Source organism: Sorex fumeus, unplaced genomic scaffold, assembly GCF_029834395.1.
Source record: "Sorex fumeus unplaced genomic scaffold, SorFum_2.1 ptg000054l, whole genome shotgun sequence".
Classification (NCBI taxonomy): Eukaryota; Metazoa; Chordata; class Mammalia; order Eulipotyphla; family Soricidae; genus Sorex; species Sorex fumeus.
The window spans coordinates 46,049,182-46,061,699 of NW_026606111.1; the positions used below are offsets into that span (position 1 = coordinate 46,049,182).

The 12,518-nt window shown below is 39.1% G+C and overlaps 1 pseudogene; it reads right to left on the minus strand.

Annotated features, from left to right (window-relative positions):
- Positions 1 to 444: 444 nt before the first annotated feature.
- On the minus strand, positions 445 to 543 carry LOC130033748 (uncharacterized; annotated as a pseudogene).
- Positions 544 to 12,518: the final 11,975 nt, after the last annotated feature.

Genomic DNA, 12,518 nt, shown 5'->3' on the forward strand with positions numbered 1-12,518 from the left:
GTTTTTAAGTATTTTGCTGGTCTGTCATGAGGAGAATCTACATTGAGGAGGGTGAGTTTTTTCTGATGTACAGATCCCATGATCATGAAGAAATGACCTTCACTGTCTCTTATAACCTATAGCCTGAAGTCCATGTGGTCTGATACTAGTATGGCCACTCCAGCTTTGTGGAGGTGTTCTTTTCTTTCTTGAAGAATTGTTTTCCAGCCTTTGAATTTGAGCCCATGGTTGCTTTGATTGTTCAGAAGTGTTTCTTCAGGCAGCAGAATGTTGGGTTCAGTTTTATAATTCATCTTCCCATTCTGTGCCTCTGAATTGGAACATTTAGTCCATTGACATTGAGAGAGATTGTTGTGATGGGGATTTGTGCTATCTTTATGTAGAATTTTTGTACTTGTGCGGATTGTCTTAGCTTAAAGTAGCCCTGTTAATTCTTCTTGCAACAACAATATGGAACACTTTACAAGTTTGCATGTCATCTCTGTGCAAGGACAATGCTAATCTATGTATCATTTCAATTTTAGTATATATGTCATCAAATATAGTATGAGTTAATTTTTCCATATTTTTCTCTACTTATTAATTTGAGGGTTGTCCTTACTCACTCCTATGGCAGACAGTGATTCATAAGCAAGGTATGTATTTCAAAGCAGCTTGAATAGATAGATTTAGAACTTTAATGTCCCAGAAAGAAAAATATGGTTTTTACCATATTATCTTTTTCCATACCCAAGGCATCAGTTTTACAAAATAATTCTTTTGGAAGATAGTATATGAGTCTTGTTTAATGCCCTTCCCTGAAACCTTCATTAAGACCATTAAACTAGAGCCTTTTGCTGTTCTCACCTCAGTCCCTTGTACATCTCCAGGAAAAGGTGGATGGTGTTGTCTGCAATTTGACCACCTTGAATGTAAGTCGGATTTTTCTCCTGAATGAAGAGGTGAGGAGCATATTGATGATTTCATTCCACCTTATTACAAGTTCAACTTGAAAGGAAGGTGAGACTCATGAGGCTCCTGTAAAGGACAGAAAAAAGGGTCTCAGTGAAGTTTAATGGCCAACACATAGTAGCAACACAGATGACTCAAAGTAACCTGTGTGCATCTTTGTGTATAGTGAGTTTCATATCTACTGATAGTGATTCTCAGTCATGACACACAGGCAAAACAGACCTGTAATTAAAAATCTAGTTCTCTGAGCAGAGTGGGGTCTCTGAGGTGATTGAACAAGTGTATAGTAATTTATTACTAAGCACATAAGTAGTTTGAATGATGTGTACTTTTCGATCTAAAATTAATTCCAAATATGTCTAAAATTACAGTGTCCTGACCCCGCACCTGGCTTTCCTCACCTGGGCACCTTGGAAGGGTCGGGGTTAGTTTCCCTCACCTCCTGATTAGAGCCCCGGTAGCTGATGAACTCTGCTACCAGCTATAGGTACGCTTAAGACCACTCTCCCCAAGCTTGAAGGAGCCTCATGCATGAAGGAATTGGAAGCAGAACCTGTGTAAACACACAAAAAATAAAAGGCCGGTGGTCTGGCCGTTTCCCCACTCCACGAAGGTCAATGGCGATGGTCAGGAGATGGAAGGAAATGGGGGCCAGGCTGGTTGTTCCTAGCAGCAGGTTATTACATGGAAGAGATGTATGACATGGAGGCCTCAGGAATCCTCAAGCACGTGCGCGCACTGTGAGCCCGGAAGTTCCCCTTATATAGATCATAGAACCTCTAAAAGGTGCATTACAGTGAATTCATAAAAGGAGTTACAGAAAGAACATTGAGGCAGCAATCCATATGTTGTTTCTTTACATCCACATTGTTTCCTTACATCAGCAGGCCAGTAATACTGGCCTCTAGAAAGAAGATACAAAGCCAAACTGAAACCTTTCACAAGCACTTTCACAAGCTGTAAGCACCTTGATTTGCATCCCAAAGAACAGCCTGGCTAGAGCTGGGAATCTATATCCCAAAGATCAGTCCTGACTAGCACCTGAGATCTGCAGATCTAAGACCAGCTAGGTTTCTGAGAGAAAAGGCAAACTGTCTCATTATACTGAAATCATTTACTGAAGGCAGTTTGAAGGGGAGAAACAGTCTCATCCAAGCTAGTCAGGACACACAGGAAAACAGCTTCTAGGAGGTGTTTCTCCTCTCCTTGTCCAACCAACATATAAGCATATATAATATTAATCATTTTGTATGAACACAGTAAGAAATGCATTGAGCTTATAGAATTGCTCTTCTAGGGCCATTTCAATCTCAGACTGCAGTGCTCAGGCCAGATATCTTTCCTATTCCTAGCAGCAGGGCCCCTAATGTCGTCGTTACTTTTGGATCATGACATCATTTGCCTATGATCCATCTCTTAACTTATAGTTAAGAATCGTGGCACCTTGGCCTGGCCCATCGCGATGCCAGGGTAGCACATAACTTACCGGCTTGCCCTTGTTCCATCCAGTCCCACGTCGGGACCCTGCCCTTGGGGTACTAGGAAGTGAGGGCAACTGAGGCTTAAGTTGAGAAGGCAGATGCCCAGGAGTGAATAATATTCAAAGCCAATCAATTCCTAAGTTACAAAGCATATTAAGTAATTGTCTTCCTGTACCAATACAAAAGGACATTGCATTAAGGTAAACTGTTCAAAACACACAAGGAGACGGAGGAAGGCAATATTAACTTACAGTATAGCTTCAGTGTCTAAGAAGGAGGAGACCTTACAAATTGGTTGGGGAAGAGAGCATAGAAGTGGTTACAGACAGACAAAGTAATGGGAGTGTCTCGGGAGCACTGTGATGGGTGCAATTTGATAAACCTAAGCTCCATATACTCCAACAGAACCCAGGTGTATGGGAACAGGGGATGAGATCTCCAAAGCTGCTCAGATCAAGAATGGACCCCCTCCATCAAGATCCACCATCTTCTAGTAGCTAAATGTTACAACCACGAACTGCCCCTGGAGCCATGTCATCCCATCAATGGCCAAGATCCAGAGACTGGATATTGTTGATAAGATAACAACTCTTATTGTTCAGTTCTCACTCCCAGAGAACCTGGTAGGCTTCTGCGAGTATCATGCCTGCATGGCAGAGTCTGTGTTTCTGGTCACTGTTTCTTTTGAGGTACAGAAGCTGCTTAATTTAAAATAGTCCCCTTTGTTTATCTCTGTTTCCAGTTGCTTGGCAAGTGGCGTGTTATCTTTGAAGATACCTTTAACTTCAATGTCGTGGAGGGATATGCCGACCTTGTATTCAATGTACATGAGGGATTCTGGTCTGATTTTGAGGACTTTGACGCATTTTTATCTGACTTTTGTGCATGGTCTTAGGTAGAGGTCTGAGCCATTTTTTTTCCATGTAGCTGTCCAGTTTTTTTCTGCACCGTTTGTTGAAGAGGACTCTCTTGCTCCACTTTACATTTCTTGCTCCCTTATCAAAGATTAGATGATTATATATTTGAGGGTGTGTGTCAGTATATTCAATCCTTTTCCAATGGTCTCCGGCTCTGCCTTTGTTCCAGTACCATGCTGTTCTCATTATTATCACTTCATAGTAGAGTTTGAGGTTGGGGAAGGTGATGCCCCATCGTTTTTTCCCCAAGATTTGCTTTAGCTATTCGTGGGCGTTTGTTGTTCCATTCGAATTTCAGGAGTGCTTGATCAATTTCTATGAAGAATGTTATGGGTATCTTTATAGGGATCACATTGAATTTGTACAATGCTTTGGGGAGTATTGCCATTTTGACAATGTTAATTCTCCCATTCCATAAGCAGGAGATATGTTTCCATTTCCTCGTGTCCTTTGTTATTTCCTGTTGTATAGGTCCTTTACCTCCTTAGGTTAGCAGATTCCAAGGTTCTTGATTTTTCTGAGGCACGATTGTGAATGGAATTGTTTTATCATGTCACTTTCTTCTCTCTCATTATTTGCATATAAAAAAGCCATAGACTTTTGGGTATTGGTTTTATAGCCTGCAATTTTACTATGAAAGTCTATTGTTTCTAGGAACTTTTTTGGTAGAGGTTTTAGTATTCTTTAAATAGAGTATGATATCTGCTGTGAATAGTGAGAGCTTATTTCTACCTTTCGTACATGAAAAATCCTTAATATCTTTTTCTTACCTTATTTCTATTGCAAGTACTTCCAGTACCACCTTGAACAGAAGTGCCAAAATGAACTTTTACTTAGCACTTTTTGTCTGTAAATTTCTATGCTAAGAACAGTGGAATAAACAGTGATATCTTAGTAATTTACAAGTAAATTATGAAGACAGATAATGTAAAATAATTTCTTTGTACAAATTTCCAAAATGTGTCGCTTTTATTAAATACATTAAGAATAAATCGTAGATCTTGATTATACCCTGAAGATTATTTACTTGTTAGAAGTTACCTTTCTAAAATGCAATAAAGTGACACATTTTGAAAATGTTGATTATTCGCTCATTAATTCAATGAATCTTTGTTAGTCTGGTGGTGCATTGCCTCCAGGAAGTCAACCTGTACCCTCAGGTGAGTGCATCAACAGTCTGATGGTGTCTTCATGATTCCTGATAACCTCAAATGGCCACTGTGCCTCTGGCTGGATCCCAAAACCTCAGTACTACGTTTCCCGAGAAATTAAACTCCCAAAAGATATGTGGGAGCCATGTTCACAAACCACCCCTGGCTCAGTTATACAAGCTAATGGATTGGTCTTGTTTCAGAGACCCATAAACAAATCTTGAAAGAGATCAAAAGCCACAGTTAACCTTGGACCTGCAAAAGGATGAACACACTAGGGTAAATCGAGGGAGGCAGGTTAGTTGGGTGCCCACCCAACCAGAACCTAGTGCAGCCACTTGCTCCCACAATCCAAAATCGCCACCATGCCCTCGTCTGGTTTCCAAATTCTCAGGATGGCTCTCACTGAAATATAACAGCTGAAAATTCAGATATGCGGGTTTTGTGACTGAAATCTCCAGGCTTTCTCTGGGTCACAATGGGAATCCCATCCCCACTGCCCTGTACTTATGGAAGCCTCAGCAGTCATTTCCATACCTCAAAGCTACTCCAGCCTTAGCTTCCTGATAAAAACACTAAATTCCTTGAACAAACATGATGAACAAACACGAGACCCATGATGCACAAAATAATAAGGAGACAGAGAGAAACAATTAAAGAGCCTGCCATAGAGACAGGCATGGGGTGTGGGTAGGGTGTTGGGGGATGCTTTTACGGAACCAGGAACATTGGTGGTGGGAAATGTACAATAGTGGAGGGATGGATGTTGGATCGTTGTATGACTGGAAGCAAATTATGAATAGATTTGTAATAGTCTATCTCACAGATATTGAATAAAACATTAAAAATATATATGCTTCATTTGTACCTCAGACCACTGATAGAACATTAAAACCCAGCATATCTATTTTTGTGTTCTCTGTAGGAAAAAACATGTTACTCACCTGTGTGCCAATAGCTAGAAGAATGCTATACCCTAAGATACATCCTTGACTGTCAATAACATGAATAAGTAATTGCAGCTATGTTATGTTTTAGAATCAGTTCATGGACAAGAAATCAAGAGGAGGAAGTGGAAAAGAGCATCAGTTTTGAATGGATAATGTTTATAATGTTTGACGAGCATGCAAGGGAGACTAAAGATTTGGCATGAGAAGAGGGAAGAAACAGAAGAGTGAAGTACTAATAAGTATCATGAGAAAAATGCAAGGGAGGACATTTCCTGGCAAGTGTCACACTTTGTTGAGATTTTGGTGAGGATAAGTATTAGAGAGTATCTTTCCCATTTAGTGGTAAAAAGGAAACTTTGATGTGTGCATTTAAAAATTACTTTAAAAATTAGAATCACCAAGAGATACACAGTTACAAAGTTGCTCATAATTGAGTTTCAGTCATGTAATGTTCTAGCACCCTTCCAGTATAATGGGGGCATTTTTGAAGGAATATCCCTGGTGGGAAGACTAGGGCATCTGAATCTTAACACATTTCACCAAATATATGATCTCTTCTCACATGATATACCCTTTCTCCCCTGCTTCTTTGATTTATGTTTTCATACAATATTTCCTTGTGAAACTCACCTCAAGTAAGGGTCCCTATTTAAGACAAGTACATGTTTCTGGGGCATTACATATTTTTCAGTTGCTGGAAGAGTCTCTATAGCAATGCTCAGGAGGTGTGGGGGCCCCAAAGACAATTCTCAGAAAACGTGGTCATGGTGGTTGGGGTCCTCCTATGCTATACAGCCTTTGATACTCTGGCAATCAGGTGGTGCTGGGAGTCAAATTGAGTGCATGTGAGGCAAGTTCCATAAGCACTACACTATCTCCTGCGGCCCTGGGTATTAGATTGATGTCAGCATTCGAGGTCCTCCCTTTTGTCAGAAAGCAGAAACTTGTGAAGGAGAAAGTGGAAGAGACCTTAGGGTATAGCTAGGTTGACTGAGTACATGGTGGTACCATTAAGATTGGAACATAAAGTAAAAATAAAACAAGAGAAATATCTAACAATAGCAAAGAGGGCTATAGTACTCAAAAAATATATATTCTTAAACTAAGAATCTTCTGGACCTCCAAAGAAACAGTGACCAAAATACAAAGACAGTCTACAGAATGGGAAAGGATATTCACCGAGTACACATCTGACAAGGGGTTCATATCAATGATATACAAAATACTGGTTGAACTCGACAAGAAGACAACATCCAACCCCATCAAAAAATGGGGCAATGAAATGAACAGAAACTTTCTCAAAGAAGAAATCCGAATGGCAAAAAAGCACAAGAGAATATGTTCTACATCATTAATCATCAGGGAGATGCAGATCAAAACCACAATGAGATACCATCTCACACCTCAAAGACTGGACCACATTCAAAAGAACAAAAGCAACCAATGCTGGAGCGGATGTGGCGAGATAGGGACACTCCTTCACAGTTGGTGGGAATGCCGACTAGTTCAGCCCTTTTGGAAAACAGTATGGACGTTTCTCAAAAAATTAGAAATTGAGGTCCAATTTGACCCAGCGACACCACTCCTGGGAATATATCCCAGAGAGGTATAAATGTGTAGTCGAAGTGACATCTGCACTTATTTGTTCATTGCAGCACTCTTTACAATTGCCAGAAACTGGAAGAAACCTGAGTGCCCAAGAAGAGATGACTGGTTAAAGAAACTTTGGTACATCTACACAATGGAGTACTATGTAGCTCTTAGAAAAAATGAAGTCATGAAATTTACATAAAAGTGGTACAATATGGAAAGTATCATGCTAAGGAAAATGAGTCAGAAACAGAGGGATAGACATAGAAAGATTGCATTCATCTGGGGGATATAAAGTAACAAAATATGAGATTAATACCCAAGAATAGCTGAGATCAACACCAGGAGGATTACTCCATAGCTTAGAGGCCAGCCAGGTATTCTAGGGGAAAGGGCAGTTCAGGTAGAGAAAGGAGCACCAAATGAAAGGTGTTTGGAGGATCCTCCCAGGAGGGGAGATGCATGTTGACAGTAGACTATGGACTGAACATGTTTGCCACTCAATGCCTCTTTTGCAGACCACAACATCCAAAAGAAGAGAGAGAACAAAAGGGAATGCCCTGCCAAAGAGGCAGGGTGGGGGTGTTGGGGGGATATTATCCATGGTGGTGGAAAATGGGTACTGGTGGAGGGATGGGTATTTGATCATTGTATGACCGAAACCCAAGCACAAAGATTTGTAAATCTACAACTGTACATTATGGTGCTTAACTATTAAAATTTTTTTTGAAAAGTTATTAAAAAAAGAAACATATGGGGAAAAGAGCTAGTGCAGTGTGTAGAGGGTGTTTACATTGTATGCAGCTAATCTGAGTTAAATCCCCAGAACCCTGAGCCTGCCAGAAGTAATTCTGGATGGAAAATCAGAAGTGAGCCCGGAGCACATCTAGGTGAACTCCCCTCCCCACAAAAAAGGAAGAAAAGAAAAGAAAACATATAACTGATTCTTGAGTAAAATAGAGATTAAGGGTGCTAACTACTATATAACGTTTGAAAACCCCCAAATTTAATAGCGAGTCTGCTATTGACGAACAAGATGGTTTATTAATAGTATTTACTTACATTGTCTGCTAGTGGTGCTATATGTGGTCTGTAAATCTGTAAATTTGATACATTTAAAAATTTTATAATGGATTTTATAATAGACTTTATAATACATTGGTATTTTGTGTTTAATAAGTGACAAATTATATCTCTACTTTGTGGGTTATTTGGGCCATAGTGTGTGGTGCTTGGGACTTCGGACTCTGTGCTCAATGGTCATTTCTGGTGGTGCCAGCCATTAATTTGGGTTGACTGTGTGCATGGTACGTGCTTTAACCCCTATACTAAGTCTGGGGTCCAATCAAATTAATTATCTGCATATATTTTATACATGCATGGCATAATTTTCTTAGATTTTTGATTATTCTAGGATATACTTATCATCTTTAATTATTCCACATCAATACCAATGTCCAAAAATGTTTCAAAAAATAATTATTGAAAAAAAATCATATAGAAGTTCAAATTTGTGTTGTTCGTGAGATAACTATATTAAGAAGAAATAGAACCACAAGAAACATACAAGTAAAATGAAGGTACATTTCTTTGGAGTCTTTAAATTATGTATTTATATTAGTATATATACAAGTATAATTTTTAAAAAATAAATTTCAGTGAAAATAAAATTTTTGAGTTTTGTTAATTGTAATGTTGTACTGCTAAGTATATATTTATGTGAACATTTATATATATATTTGTCTATTTTTCTGATTGTTTACTTAAGATCTGGAGTTAAAAGCTAACTTACTGATGACAGGGTATATGGCTCAGGGCTAAAGCACTTGGCTTGCATGTATAAAACTTTGGGTTGGCCTCCTGCAAGGCAAATGCCCTACCCACTGTGCTGTTAACGTTATATAAAATATACTAATAATAAGAGCTAATGATGTTGGTGAACAGTGCAATATAAATGATTACTTAGTAATTTTCTTGATTTATTAATGAAATATGTAAGCTCTTGAGTATAATGGGAGTATTTTTCTAACGTAAGAGTCTGAGGAATGTGAAACTGTTATAACTCTACTGTAGGATTCCATCTCCCTAGCCTGCTTCATTCTACCTCTCTCTCTATCCAATCCGGTAATCTTCTTGGAAATCTGACCTCGTGATTGGCTAGCCTCAACCTTTCAACTGCCTATTTTATGACATCATTCTCTCATCAAACCAACCAACAACTGGTAGAATCTTGGGGTTCCCATGCAGGTGTTTGTAAACAAATTTGAAACATCATGTCAAGTGACCAGTGACCAATAGCTGGAATGGTGGGTACCACTTTATTTACCAGATGGTTACCTTAGACAAACACGGAAATGCCATACAAATTTTATTTATTATAATATATTTTTAACAAATTGAAGAGATGCATCATAGTTAATTGGTTGTTAATAAAAGTTATGAAGTTTGAGGTGCTGTGGTTGTTTTGGGGAGAGGCCGGGGGTTGAAGGATGGCATGGGAAAGAATAGGAAGTTATAGAGAGGACAAAGGGGGAATACACAAGACTCTAAGAAAGATAAACTTGGTCCAGGGTTCTAAAGCCCATAAGAAATTGCATGGGCCTGATGAAGAGTGGGGTAGAGTCAGAGGAATAGTATTGCTGACAGGGCATTTGCTCTGCAAGCAAGAAGGACCCAGTTCAATTCTTGCAATCCTTTAGGGTCCCCAGAGACCCACCAGATGTGAAACTTGAGCGCAGGGCCAGGAGTAAGACCAGAGCACAGTCAAGTATGCCCCATCCCTGGTGTCCTCCAAAAAAAAATGGGAGAAATGACACAGTCTGGGGATTAGGATTAAAAGAAAAAAATTGGAATAGGCTAAAGAAGGCAGATGAGTCAAAGGTGACCCGAAATAAAGTTAAAATTCTTTCATGGAGGATGTGTTTATGCCTCAGGGCCACTTTTGGAAAATAATGAAATTTGAGACACATCCTAAAAGGTTTGGGTGGTCTAATCATAAATGATGGCTGGGGGTTGTGAACACATATACTGGGGAATGAACCTTCCAGATGAGTGGTAAACGCCCTCAGAGTCATTCAAGGATGACTCTTAACAGGGACCAAGCCAAGAGAACAGTTGCAGCATGAAGCCTGAAGATGAGCTCCTGGAAGATGCAAAGATAAGTCACCAAGTCCTCTGGCCCTCTGTTCAGCACCCCTACCTGCACCATTTCCCTTATTCCCAACAATATTCAGAGTCGCTATCACGGTGACCCTTTGCTAGCTAGTATCAACAATGAGGTTCATTGCCTCTGTAAGTCTTTGCATTTGTAAACTCCCCGCTGTGGTCAAGCCTGCTTTCAGGCAATGGCATCTGGACATTTCTAGCAGGGGGAGCTCAAATTATATTACCTTGAGGGGCTGCACTGTGGTCTTCCATGGTCCCTGGTGCCTGTAGCCTTCTCTACACATCGCGTTTAACTGCAGCTCACACAAGAACCAACGTTATAAGTGTCGTTGGGGCTGTGTTGGGGGATGTACCGGACTAAGACATGCGCACTAGGTCACCACTCCCAAAGCGGTTCGTACCGCTTAACCTTGATCCTGGAAGTTGGTGGTGGAAATAGATGGTCCTAGGAGAGTTAATGGGGTGATGGATGGATGGCAAGGAAACCGTGAAGGGTAGGGAACTGGACAGCTGGTGATCATCATAGGAGAGTTGGTAGATGTGTTTTAATTACGTTAATGTTTTTCGAAAAAGATAAGCAAAACAAACATATGAAAACATGATAGGTTCCAAAGAACAGGTTACATATAAGACCGAAAGAGCTGAAAGGGCTGTCATTCCTTCTGGAGCTTTCAATCATAACATTTACGAAAGTTTGCAATTTCACGTTACTTAGCTGTGGAGAGGAATAACGAGAAACAGAATGCCACCGGAAAAGCAAACTGAATGACCACCTTTCATAAAAGCCAGGTGAAAGGTGTTCACATGGATCCCAAATGCAAGTGGGTTAACAGGAACATATATTTAATTAAGTCTGCTTGGTACCAGTAACTACTTTTGTGGAAATGGAGGAAAACGAATGCAGTTTCTGACACACTGAGAATAAACTGCAAACAAATTTTCCCAGGAAATGGTAGTTGACTGGCTGGGAACAGAGCAACTTGAATAGTGTTTTGCTACCTTTCATGTATGGCTAGAGGAAAATGATCCCAGTAAACTCTCGAAACTAACAAACTTCAACTCCCTTGAAGGAAAGTTGTATTCAGTGAGGAAAAATTGCTGAGAGAAAAGTCTGAAATGATGGAAAAAGAGACAATAAGTGCAAAAGGAAGGACTTGACATTTGGGTTCCTCTGAAAACAAAGCTTGAAATAAAAGATCTGGTGAGCACATGATTTACTGAGAATGGGATCTGAGAGGAAAAGAGTGATATCAGGGATGTGAACAAGGAACATCCAAATTAGGAAGACTTTGCTAGCTGATTACCCCATGGGCAACATGGTTCCAAGACTACCAGAACTTACCAAGGAATTTACTTTAATTTTCTTTCTTTCATATGGTCAATTACAACATGTATTTTTTGCATAATTCAATGACACTTTAGACTGTCCATTTCTTTCCCAATATTCTTTTCACTTGTGTAAGCATCTTAAACAGCTGTTGGATACAGAATTATTTGATCAGACTTATTTTTTTACTATAAGTTTAGTTGAGATTCCGGAAAACTAGATCTAAAGTGAAGTTTGTTTTGATTAGTAGAAGTAGAATAGCGAGGACTAGGGATGGAATTAGAGATTATAGTGTACCATATTCAGTTCCTAATAGGACAAGTCAAGGACAGTGTCCCAAATAGACTATTGAAAAAGATATCCATCTCTATTTAACATGGAAATTCAGCATATTTTATATTAAATTAAAAATGAATTAATATTCCTGTATTTGGTCTTTTAAAAACATTCAAGGTTGGTTAAGGAATCAAACATTGCCGATGAAATCATAACAACTTAATCATAAAATCCTGATTACTACTTAAGTGTCCAAGAATGTCAGTGCTAAGAATTATTTCCGTTGATCTCACTAGTACATATGATAGGCATATGAATAAATCTGTGTGGATAAATAATTGGTATCTAATTTAGAGTCTCACCATACATGGTTGTGGGTATTGTGAAATATATTTTCATAATTTTGCAATAAGATCTCGGGGTGTGAATCCTTGAATCATAAATACCTTTTAGTATGTTCCAGCACTACCTCCTCCCACGTTAATTACTATATATATGACCTCCTAAGGAGTCATTGCTTTTTTCACTTTGTTTTAGTCTTTCTCTCTTTATTTTCAAATGTGAGTTATCTGCATCAAATCAACGTGCATGTATTTGGTGTGGCAGTTTTAATCTTTATGAGTTATTTATATTTTATTCATTTATTTTTTAATTGAATAACCATAAGATGGGCCATTACAAAGCTATTTTATGCAATTTAATTTTTAATC